This window comes from Salvia miltiorrhiza, chromosome 3 (genome assembly GCF_028751815.1).
Source record: "Salvia miltiorrhiza cultivar Shanhuang (shh) chromosome 3, IMPLAD_Smil_shh, whole genome shotgun sequence".
NCBI classification, from domain to species: Eukaryota; Viridiplantae; Streptophyta; class Magnoliopsida; order Lamiales; family Lamiaceae; genus Salvia; species Salvia miltiorrhiza.
The window spans coordinates 36,267,632-36,278,376 of record NC_080389.1 but is presented as its reverse complement, the minus strand read 5'-3'; the positions used below and the strand labels follow the sequence as shown (position 1 = coordinate 36,278,376).

The 10,745-nt window shown below is 31.5% G+C and overlaps 1 non-coding gene across 1 annotated transcript; it reads right to left on the bottom strand.

The window, feature by feature from the left end:
* Positions 1-4,921: 4,921 nt before the first annotated feature.
* On the bottom strand, positions 4,922-4,994 carry TRNAR-UCU (transfer RNA arginine (anticodon UCU)). Its single transcript has one exon. It is a non-coding gene; the product is annotated as a tRNA-Arg (tRNA).
* Between the last annotated feature and the right edge of the window lie 5,751 nt (positions 4,995-10,745).

Here is a 10,745-nt window from a genome sequence, read left to right as displayed (position 1 = left end):
GTTCCTAGCTACTCACTCTGAAATACCCTCATCCCTCACACTGGAACCCAGAATTTTTGGATGCACCGTTTATGTTCATATCCCTAAACAAAATCGTACAAAGTTCTCACCAAATGCTGTTAAGTGTGTTTTCCTGGGGTATGGCAAAAATCAGAAGGGGTATAGATGTTATGATCCTGTAGCTAATCACCTATACACTACCTTAAACTGTGACTTCGTTGAAACAGAATATTTTTTCCACCAACATGGGAGTCAGGGGGAGAAAAAGGAGATTGTCGACTCCCTAAGTTGGCTCCATACGCCATCCACTGTCCAAACAACCCTTCATTCCCTACCTTCTCATCCGTCTCAAACTAGCTCAGTGTCATTGCCAGGTTCTGTGCCAGACGTTGGTCCAACAGAGAAGGTTAGCACACCCGCCGAGACATCTACAACACAGGTTCAGTTCGAGATGTCCAGCGAGTCGACCCAACTATCAACCCCATCTTCAAATCCTGAGGTAAGTAATCTCAATAGTTCTCAAGTTAATACTAACATTGAGGAACAGAGGGATGAAGACACTGACACAGAAACTGGAAGGGATACGGATGAAGATGATGAACGTACTGAGTTAGCAGGTGCCACAGATCAGTACACATTGCCTCCCCGAAGTACAAGGGGAAAACCACCAAAGCGATACTCTCCAGACTGGCAGGGACGGAAGACTAGGTACTCGATTGCCAACCTTGCCCAAGGACAACTCACAGAGATGGCACGGGCCTTTGAAGCAGCTCTTTATGAAGAGGAGGATGTACCCCAGACAGTAGAAGAGGCAAGGAGACATAAACATTGGAGGGATGCCATGAAGAAGGAAATGGATGCACTAATTAAGAATGGGACATGGGAAAGATGTGTGCTGCCAGAAGGAAAGAGGCCAGTGGGATGCAGATGGGTTTTTTCAATCAAAAGGCGAGCAGATGGTTCAATCGAGAGGTACAAAGCTAGGTTGGTTGCAAAAGGATACACTCAAACCTACGGGATAGACTATGAAGAAACATTCTCACCAGTGGCCAAGATGAACACAGTAAGAACACTTCTCTCAGTAGCAGCATGCAAGGATTGGCCTTTGCATCAGTTGGATGTAACTAATGCCTTCCTACATGGAGAATTGGATGACAATGCAGAGATATATATGGAAGTTCCCCCAGGTTATTCCGAAGAGTTCGATGCAGGTCAAGTGTGCAGGCTAAAGAAGACACTCTATGGATTGAAGCAATCGCCCAGAGTATGGTTCGGGAGATTCTGTTTAGCTATGGCAAAAAATGGCTATAAACAGAGTAACTCTGATCATACATTATTCGTGAAACGAAGAGAAGGAAAGGTAACATGTTTAATCATTTATGTTGATGACATGATTATCACAGGAGACGATGTTGAAGAGATAGTAAACCTGAAGAAAAACTTGTTCCTGGAATTTGAAATGAAAGACCTTGGATCTCTGAAGTACTTCCTTGGAATTGAGATTTTAAGGTCGAAAAAGGGAATCTTCCTGAGACAAAGAAAGTATGTCCTTGACTTACTTGCAGAAACTGGGCTACTCGAGTGTAAACCTGCAGAAACACCAATTGTGATAAATCATGGATTAACAATTGTTGAGGGAGCTGACTTAACAGATCAAGGAAAATACCAGCGCCTTGTTGGGAAACTCATCTATCTCTCCCATACACGGCCCGACATCACATATGCAGTTGGAATAGTAAGTCAGTTTATGCACAAACCCCAGAAGGAGCATATGGAGGCAGCTTTGAGAATTGTCCGGTATCTGAAAGGAACCACTGATTATGGGATTTTGCTTGAAAAAAAGGAAGATTTGGAAGTTGACGGGTTTACAGACGCAGATTGGGCCAGTAACCCAAATGATAGGAAATCTACCGCCGGATATTTTACCTTCGTTGGAGGAAATTTGGTCACATGGAGAAGCAAAAAACAGAAAGTAGTGGCCCTATCAAGTGCAGAGGCAGAATTCAGAGGAGTAAAAAGTGGGATAACTGAAATCCTGTGGCTTCGGAGATTGCTCACAGAGATTGGCTTTCCTCCAAGAAGGGGAAGTCGGCTCTTCTGTGACAATAAAGCTGCGATTAGTATATCTGAAAATCCCGTACAACACGACAGGACCAAACACGTGGAGATCGATCGGCATTTCATCAAAGAGAAGCTCGATAGTGGGATCATTGAACTTCCTTTCATACGATCGGATGAACAGTTGGCTGACATATTGACTAAGGCTGTAAACACAAAAGTCTTCAGAGAAGTTCTGGACAAGTTAAGTATTGGAAATGCCATTACTTAACTTGAGGGGGAGTGTTGAAAATAACCATTTGCATAAGTCAAAGATTATTATTCAAAGATCATGAATAATAATTCAACGATAAAATCTTTAGCTTTTGATTTTAAGAGATTGTATTTGATTTTAAGAGATTGTAGTTTGACATTTGATTCACCCTTACACTATAAAAGGGTGCATTGTAATCTAAAGAATATATCAGAGACATTATCAATTCTCTCTACATTTTCTATCATGTTGTTCTTTCTCAACCTAGCTTCTCTCGATTACCATATTTAAGATATACAAATACTTATAAATAAGGAAATTAAGAGTGAAATGCGGTGGTACACAGGGGCGGAGCCAGGGGGCTAGGGGGGGCTAGCCCCCCCCCCCCCCCAAAATTTTGAAAAAAAAAAGAATTTTTTTTTTTTATAATATGTCTAAAAATGTTGTTATTATTATTATTATTATTATATTTGTATTTTAGTAAAAAAATGTCTAAAATGTATTGAATGCCCCCAAAAAATTTTTAGTAAATGTTGAACTATATTATCTATGAAAATGTTGTTATTATTATTATTATATTTGTATTTTAGTAAAAAATGTCTAAATGTATTGAATGCCCCCAAAAAAATTTTTAGTAAATGTTTTGAACTATATTATCTATGAAAATGTTGTTATTATTATTATTATTATATTTGTATTTTAGTAAAAAATGTCTAAAATGTATTGAATGCCCCCAAAAAAAAATTTAGTAAATGTTTTGAACTATATTATAAATGAAAATGTTGTTATTATTATTATTATATTTGTATTTTAGTAAAAAAATGTCTAAAATGTATTGAATGCTCCAAAAAAAAATTAGTAAATGTTTTGAACTATATTATCTATAAAAATGTTGTTATTATTATGATTATATTTGTATTTTAGTAAAAAATGTCTAAAATGTATTGAATGCCCCCAAAAAAAAATTTTCGGGGGCTACCGCCCCCGAACCCCCGTAACAGTTCAACCCCCCCCCCAAAAAAAAAATCCTGGCTCCGCCCCTGGTGGTACACGATAACTTGTGGGACAGAGGATCCCATCTAAAAAGCAGATGAGTTAGTTAAAGTAAAAATAGCGAATTCTCATCAATTTTATGTAGAATGTATATGAATTTACTGTGAAAATATATAAACATAAAATTAAAAGTATTTGTTCTTTATGAGATTCAAACTCAAACCCATGAATTAATCCAATAATGTCATGAATTCATCGTAGATTTTTATGATCTAAGAGCTTAACATTGTTCTTAGTTTATATTTTAAAATATGTTTTTATTTTAACACATTTATCTTTATAATATATATATATATATATATTGATTTATCGTAAAAATTATTGACTTATTCGCGCGTATTCACAATGAAGCATTTCTCACTCTCTTCCTTTGTAGATTTTGTGATAGGAAATGTGAATTATGGATATGTGGGTTGGCCTTGAAGGACTAGGATATATTGATGCATTTTGTATGGATTCACAATCGTAGGAGTTTAGAAAGTTGAGTTCAATTATACATACTAACTTCTTTTAGTTCATGTTGAATGATTGTTAATGCTCCATGTCGTATACAAAATAAAGGGCTGATAGTTAATTAATATACTAAGAGGGTGTTTGGTTAAGCTTATTTTAAAGAGTTTATAAGCTCTTGAAGCTTATAAGATGTAATTTTTAAGAGTTTATAAGTTGTCAAAAGTGTTGGATAATTGAACTTATAAGCTAGAGAGAGAATTTTTTTGTTAGAGAGAGAGAATCGAAGTAAAATGAACTTGGATGATATATGATGAAAATAATAAATTATAGTTAAAAAATATTTGTAAAATGATTGTTGCATATGAGATTAAAAAAAAATAAGTTAGGGTAGAGGAACTAATTTTTTGAGAGCTTATTTTTTGGAGCTTATAAGTTGTTTAGGAGTTTATTTTACCTAACACTTTGAATGAGCTTATAAGCTCTTAAACAGCTTATAAGTTGTTTTGGTGAGCTTATAAGCTCAGCCAAACACCCTCTAAATTTTACCTTAATTTGTGATCTCAACATGATCTTTTCACTAATGTCATCGTTGTTTAACTTATTACAAAATTAATATTTATAAACTTTTTTTCTACTCACCAAAAATTGATAAATACTAAATAAGGTCATGCACTCACCAAATTTGATAATTAGAGAGTTGACATGATGAGCTGCAATTGTAATTCATCAGTTTTAATTTCGACAATTTGACGATCGTGCAGTATATGTTAAATGTTTCTCACTAAATATATACTCCATTTTTCCCATGAAGTATGATCCAATTTCTTTTTTAATTTGTCCCACGAAACTTGACATATTTTTAAAAATAGCAAAAAAATTTATATTTTTATTCATTTTTTTACTTTTTCACCTACCACACTTAACACATAAAATACCAATTTCTTAATTCTTGTGCTGAAAAAAATTGGGTCATGCTTCATGGGTCGGAGGGAGTATATAAAAAAGATACTTCATACTCGGATCCATATGAATTTGACAATCTTGACTCTGACGATTGTGCAAAACGTTAATTCGAATTTATCAAAATAAAAATATCTAAAAAAGCACGCCCGGTGGGACTCGAACCCACAATCGCTTGATTAGAAGTCAAGCGCCTTATCCATTAGGCCACGAGCGCTAGATGCAAGTGTCATTCATCTAAAGATAATTGTAAAGACAATGTCTCAAATTGATAACACGCAGAAACTATACATCTTTGTTTTCTGTTTGTCTAATAAATTTACGTATGAAAGCTTTTAACGAGTTACTACCTCCAAGTGTTGCACAATTATTTGAAGTCCACGGAGAATGTAGCATTTTACTACTTTTTAGGACATGATCACACTTAATGTTATAAAATGTGGCCTACATGCTTTAGTATCGGGGGATTTGATGATAAATATCAAAAGTTGGTTGATTGAATTGTAATATACTCTCTCCGTCCCGTAAGCGAGTATCATATATTGGATGACACGAGTTTTAAGAAAATATTAATAGATAATATGTTGAGTGGAAATTATCAGTTGTGGTTGAATTGATTGTGAGGTTATGTAAAAATGAGTGATTTTATTTTAGTTAAAATGATAAAGTTGAGTCATGTTCCAAAATCCTCTTTATAATAGGATTAAGCCTTAACCTACGTGGCATGCTTAGAATTATTCCATTTCAATAATTTATCATATATAATCTTCATCATTTATTAATTAATTAACTATTACATTCCATATAAAGATTCATTAATCTTAATAAATATAATTAATAATAAATGTATATATATATATATATAATATTAACTTACATATAATCTAAATTAATAAATTTTATTATTTATTTTATCTCGATAAAAATTAATCTTAATAAATATAATTAATAATAAATGTATATAATAATAATAATATTAACTTACATATAATCTAATTAATAAATTTTATTATTTATGTAGTGGTGATTTTTATGTATGGAGAAACGGGCCCACCAAAATGTGAAATGAGTAGTTAGATTGAATTAAGGATGTTTTTTTTTTTTGTAAATAATGGGTGTTTGTAAGGATAAAAAAATAAGAAAGAGTGGCGGGGTCATGTCTTAAAATGGAAAGTGCCATAGTTTTTATGGACACTCAAAATGACAAAAGTATTATACTTTTCGTGGACGAATGAAGTATTTTTTTTTCCGAACTATGTAAAATTATTTTGTCGTCGTTGTGTTCTTGTTTCAAATTATTTTTACAAATAATTTAATTTCATAACTCATTATATATTAAACAAATTCTGCCTAATTAACACTCAATTCTTATAATTCAACCCGCATAACTTATTATTTAAGATGGCTATTCAATATGTTGGGACCATTTCACCGCTAAAAAATCATCTATCAAACATTTATTAAAATTTGGGGATGAACATATTTTTTCAAAATCGAAATACTGATCCGAACCAAATCAAACTGAAGTTTTAAACTTAGTTTGGTTAATTCGATTAAAACCGAATTAGATTTTGGTATTCCGGTAATTGGTCGGATATGAATTTTTTTATCGAATTAACGATAATTGAATTATATATATAGATGTATATATATATATATAGGGAGAGGTTCAAATAAGAACCACTAAATAAAATTAGAACAGAGAACCATTTTAAACCATTCGATCATCAAGATCTACGGTGGATGCATCATCTTGGTGGATGAATGCAGATCATGGGTTCGAATCCTGAAGGGAGCAAAAAATTTATTATTTTCGGATGCATTAAATTTAATAGCGAATGCATTAATTTATATAGTAGATGCATTGATTTTAATGGTTCTTATGTTCTCACGATAAATGTGGTTCTCAATATAACCGCACCCTATATATATATATATATATTATTTATTTATTTACTTTCCTAAAGTAACTGAACGGTAGACGCACACAGCTAAATTGATCTTGCAAATTGCGATATGACTTATGAGCTCTCAAACTCAAATATTTCAAACGCATATTTTGGTTCACAGTAAATATTTGGGCATATATGTCTTATAAAATATTGCATAAACATGTTATTTAACTTTCAAATATGTGTGATGAAGATAAAAATATGCATTTTTTAAAAACTGGAAGATTAAGGATTCAATGATAATAGCATTGTTGATAGTCTAGCAATCTTGATTTCTCGAGATTTGGCCCTATCTTAAATACTATCAAATTCCCAATAAAAAATGATGAGGGGTAAAATATGCGTAAGGCAAACCTAGAAGCACCGGAGTCATCAACGCTGGGAACAGAAAGGAAGTTAAGGGCTGGAATAATGTCTTTAGGGGAAAGCATGAAGGGTAGAAGCTTCTGGGCCATTTCGAGAGGGTTCTAATGCTAAGGATGTCAGGGCTGATATGGTAAGAGAAGAGGAAAGTGGATCAGAAGTCAGATCTGAAATAAAGCTTCAGCGCTGGAAAGGACTAAAGGCATAACTAATCAATAACAACCTTGAAGATTCTTCCTAACTGTCGGGGTCGCTATCAACCGTGAAATTATCAATTTACCCCTGTTGTAAACGCCTATAAATATGAGATGTACCTGCCATTGTAAACATACGCTATTCTAAACACTCAATACAATATTTTTCTCATGCTTTAGCTATTTTCATTACTCTCTCTCAATTCACTATGCACTACAGGTGAATTATTCTCTCCATAATTAAAGGGTGAAATTATCGAACACATCAACTGGCGCCGTCTGTGGGAATTAAGGATAAATATGAAGAATTATAGTTTTATTATAAGTCTAAAAGAAATTCTATTCTTACTAAAATTCTTAGTATTTTGCCTGTGAATACGGACATATATTCATTATTCAAGAGACAATTCTGTAATTGTAAACTTCAACCACAAATAGTCAATATTCTTGATAATCCTCCGTAGATGTAGATCTTTACGATCGAACCACGTAATTTAAGGGTTGGTATTAGGTGCGGCCGGCCGCATACCCACGTCCCAAATTATTACATTTGTTTATAGTAATTGTTACTTTTAATAAACATAAGATATACATTTGTTCGCACAAATGTATACTTATGTAAATATCAGTATTTACCGTCATTCAATATAAATTATTATATTTTCTAAACCCTATAAGCTAAATCCTAAACCCTGTAAACTAAACCCTAAAACCTGAACACTAAACCCTAATAGGAGTATTTACTTTTAATAAGCATAAGATATCCATTTGGTCGCACAAATATATACTTATGTTCATATAAATATTTACCTTCATTCATTATAAAGCGTTATACAAATCAATAATTACTTTTCCTAACGATAATAATTATTCGATCAAATAATAATATAATTATTTATGTTTATTAAAAGTAATCATTTTTATAATAAAAAGTAATAATTGATATGGAGATGTAATGTTTCAAAAATATTATATTTATTGTAATTATTGTTGTAATCAAAAGTAATTATTGTTATAATAAAAAGTACTAATTATTATTATAAAGAAAGGTAATGTTTTTTTGTTTTTGAAACATTACATTTCTTCACAATATTGATGTTAACTACTTATATTAACATAAGTATACATTTGTGTGAATAAATGTAAATCTTATGATTATTAAAAGTAACAATTATTATATATAAACAAATGTAATAATTGATATGGAGAAACGTAATATTTCAAAAATATTATATTTATTGTAATTATGCTTATTATAAAGAAATGTAATGTTTTTGAAACATTACATTTCTTGACAATATTGATGTTAATTACTTATATTAGCATAAGTATACATTTTATGCAAACAAATGTATATCTTATGCTTATTAAAAGTGACAATTATTATAAACAAATATAATAATTTGGGGCGCAGGTTAGGGGTGCGGGTTTGGGGCATGGGCGACCCGGCTGCATAGGACCGCACCTAATAATTAGTGGTGATTTTTTTGCGTTCTTTTAACTTTCCATTAAAAGCGTTATTTTTTGGCACAATAATTCTTTTAGCTTTCCGTTAAAAGCGTTATTTTTGGGCATAACAATTTGAATGTGTGATTGGAGTGTTAGATTAGATCTTCGGTTGGCTTTGTGTAAGGAATTATACTGTATAAAATTATAAATTGGACATAATAAATGATCGGGAAAGATGACTATGATATTTTCAAAATTTGGAATAACCGATCAAAATAATCGTTTGATTATTTAGTTAATTCCATTCAGTAGCTAAAATAAATTTAATTTGGTTAGGATATTATTTTCAAAAGTTTAATTCGAGTTTGAATATGTTTTATCTATACCCAATCTAATTATTGAATACTCACCCCTATTAAAATTTGTGTCAAATTCAATGTACCATATTTATCGTAGAAAAGGAAGTATTATTTTTCTTCACATTAGCAAGCACTTTAAATTTTGACAAATACTCCAATTATGATATATCTAGGATAAATTGTTTTAGTACGATCATTTGCACAGATGCACTTACTTTGCTAACCTCTGAGACAAATAATCATGCTTTGCTGGATTTTGGCTAGAAACTCGCCTAACCATTAAAAAAATCAAAGTTTAACGATTTTTAAAAGTTAAATCACGTCTTACAATTTTAAATGACATGTTGTGATTTAAAACGCAATTAAGTATAATGCCTTAGGGTTTAAAGGCTGTAATTCGAAGTGATCAATTAGTTGACTTAGACTAAATATATTTAGAAGTCAACTACTAAACCTTCACATAGCTTTAATTTCAAAGTCTTGACCCGTTCTCAAGGCGCATAATGAGTTCCAATCGTTATAATGCTAACAAAATGTCAAGTTCTTGTTTAATGTCAACCTATTATTAGCTAATAAAAGTGAAATTAAATTATAAAAAATAATTATATACCCTAAATTGATGGAATAAACTCTAGTTAATAATCACAAAATTAAATTAAAGCATATAAAGTTGAAATTGAAGAAAATATACATAAGAAATTAAACAAAATTGAAAGTAAGACACAAAGTGGGACATAAAGTGTGGTACACTGAATCTCATTCCAGCTAAGCACCCCAACAACTCTGTTAATTTCATGCATTGTCTTAATTCTACTTAGAGTTTTAGTAAATTCCATTAGATTGATTTATCTCTATTTTCATAGACTTTATAAGTATATAGATTGTTATAATAAAAAATATCTATAAAAAATATAATAAATTAAATGCAAATTAAAATAAATTCAAAAAATATATAAATGCAGGCAAAAAAATTCATATGCAAACTCGCAACTGTTGATAACTGAACATATTAATCAATACAAAAACTCATAAAAATCACTCAAACCCCAGCCAAAAATCATAAATTGCAGCACAACCAAGAGCAATCACAAAATTATACCAACCTTAACCAAGAGCACATTTGAAACGCAAACAGTAAAACCTCATAAACCTAATTACAACCAGTACTATCCCCTTTATGTATTTTCAACTCAATAATTCTTGTCAAGTAATATAGAAAGAAAAAAGAAATATAGAAAAGGGGGCAAAGGTCAAATGCACAGGAAAGAAAGAAAAAAAAAAAAGGGTAAATATTCAATTTTGTCCCACACTACAAAAAAAAAGAGTTTTTGCAATGAAATTTTTTGTTACAAAAGGGTATATTTTCATCACATATGACTTTATGTGAGGAAAAAAAATTCGTCACAACGTCGTCACGATAGGGTCCTCACATATAATATTATGTGACGAAAATGTAATTTCCTCACATTAGAGTCTCATGCTTATATGAGGAAAAAATTCCTCACAAATAGTCTTATTTTTTCATCACAAAAACTCTAATTGTGAGAAAAAAATTCCTCACAAATAGTCTTAATTTTCCTCACAAAAACCTTCTGAACGCTGATTTTAAAACGTATATGGGCAACAATAAAAAAAATAAGAGGCTTCTCAA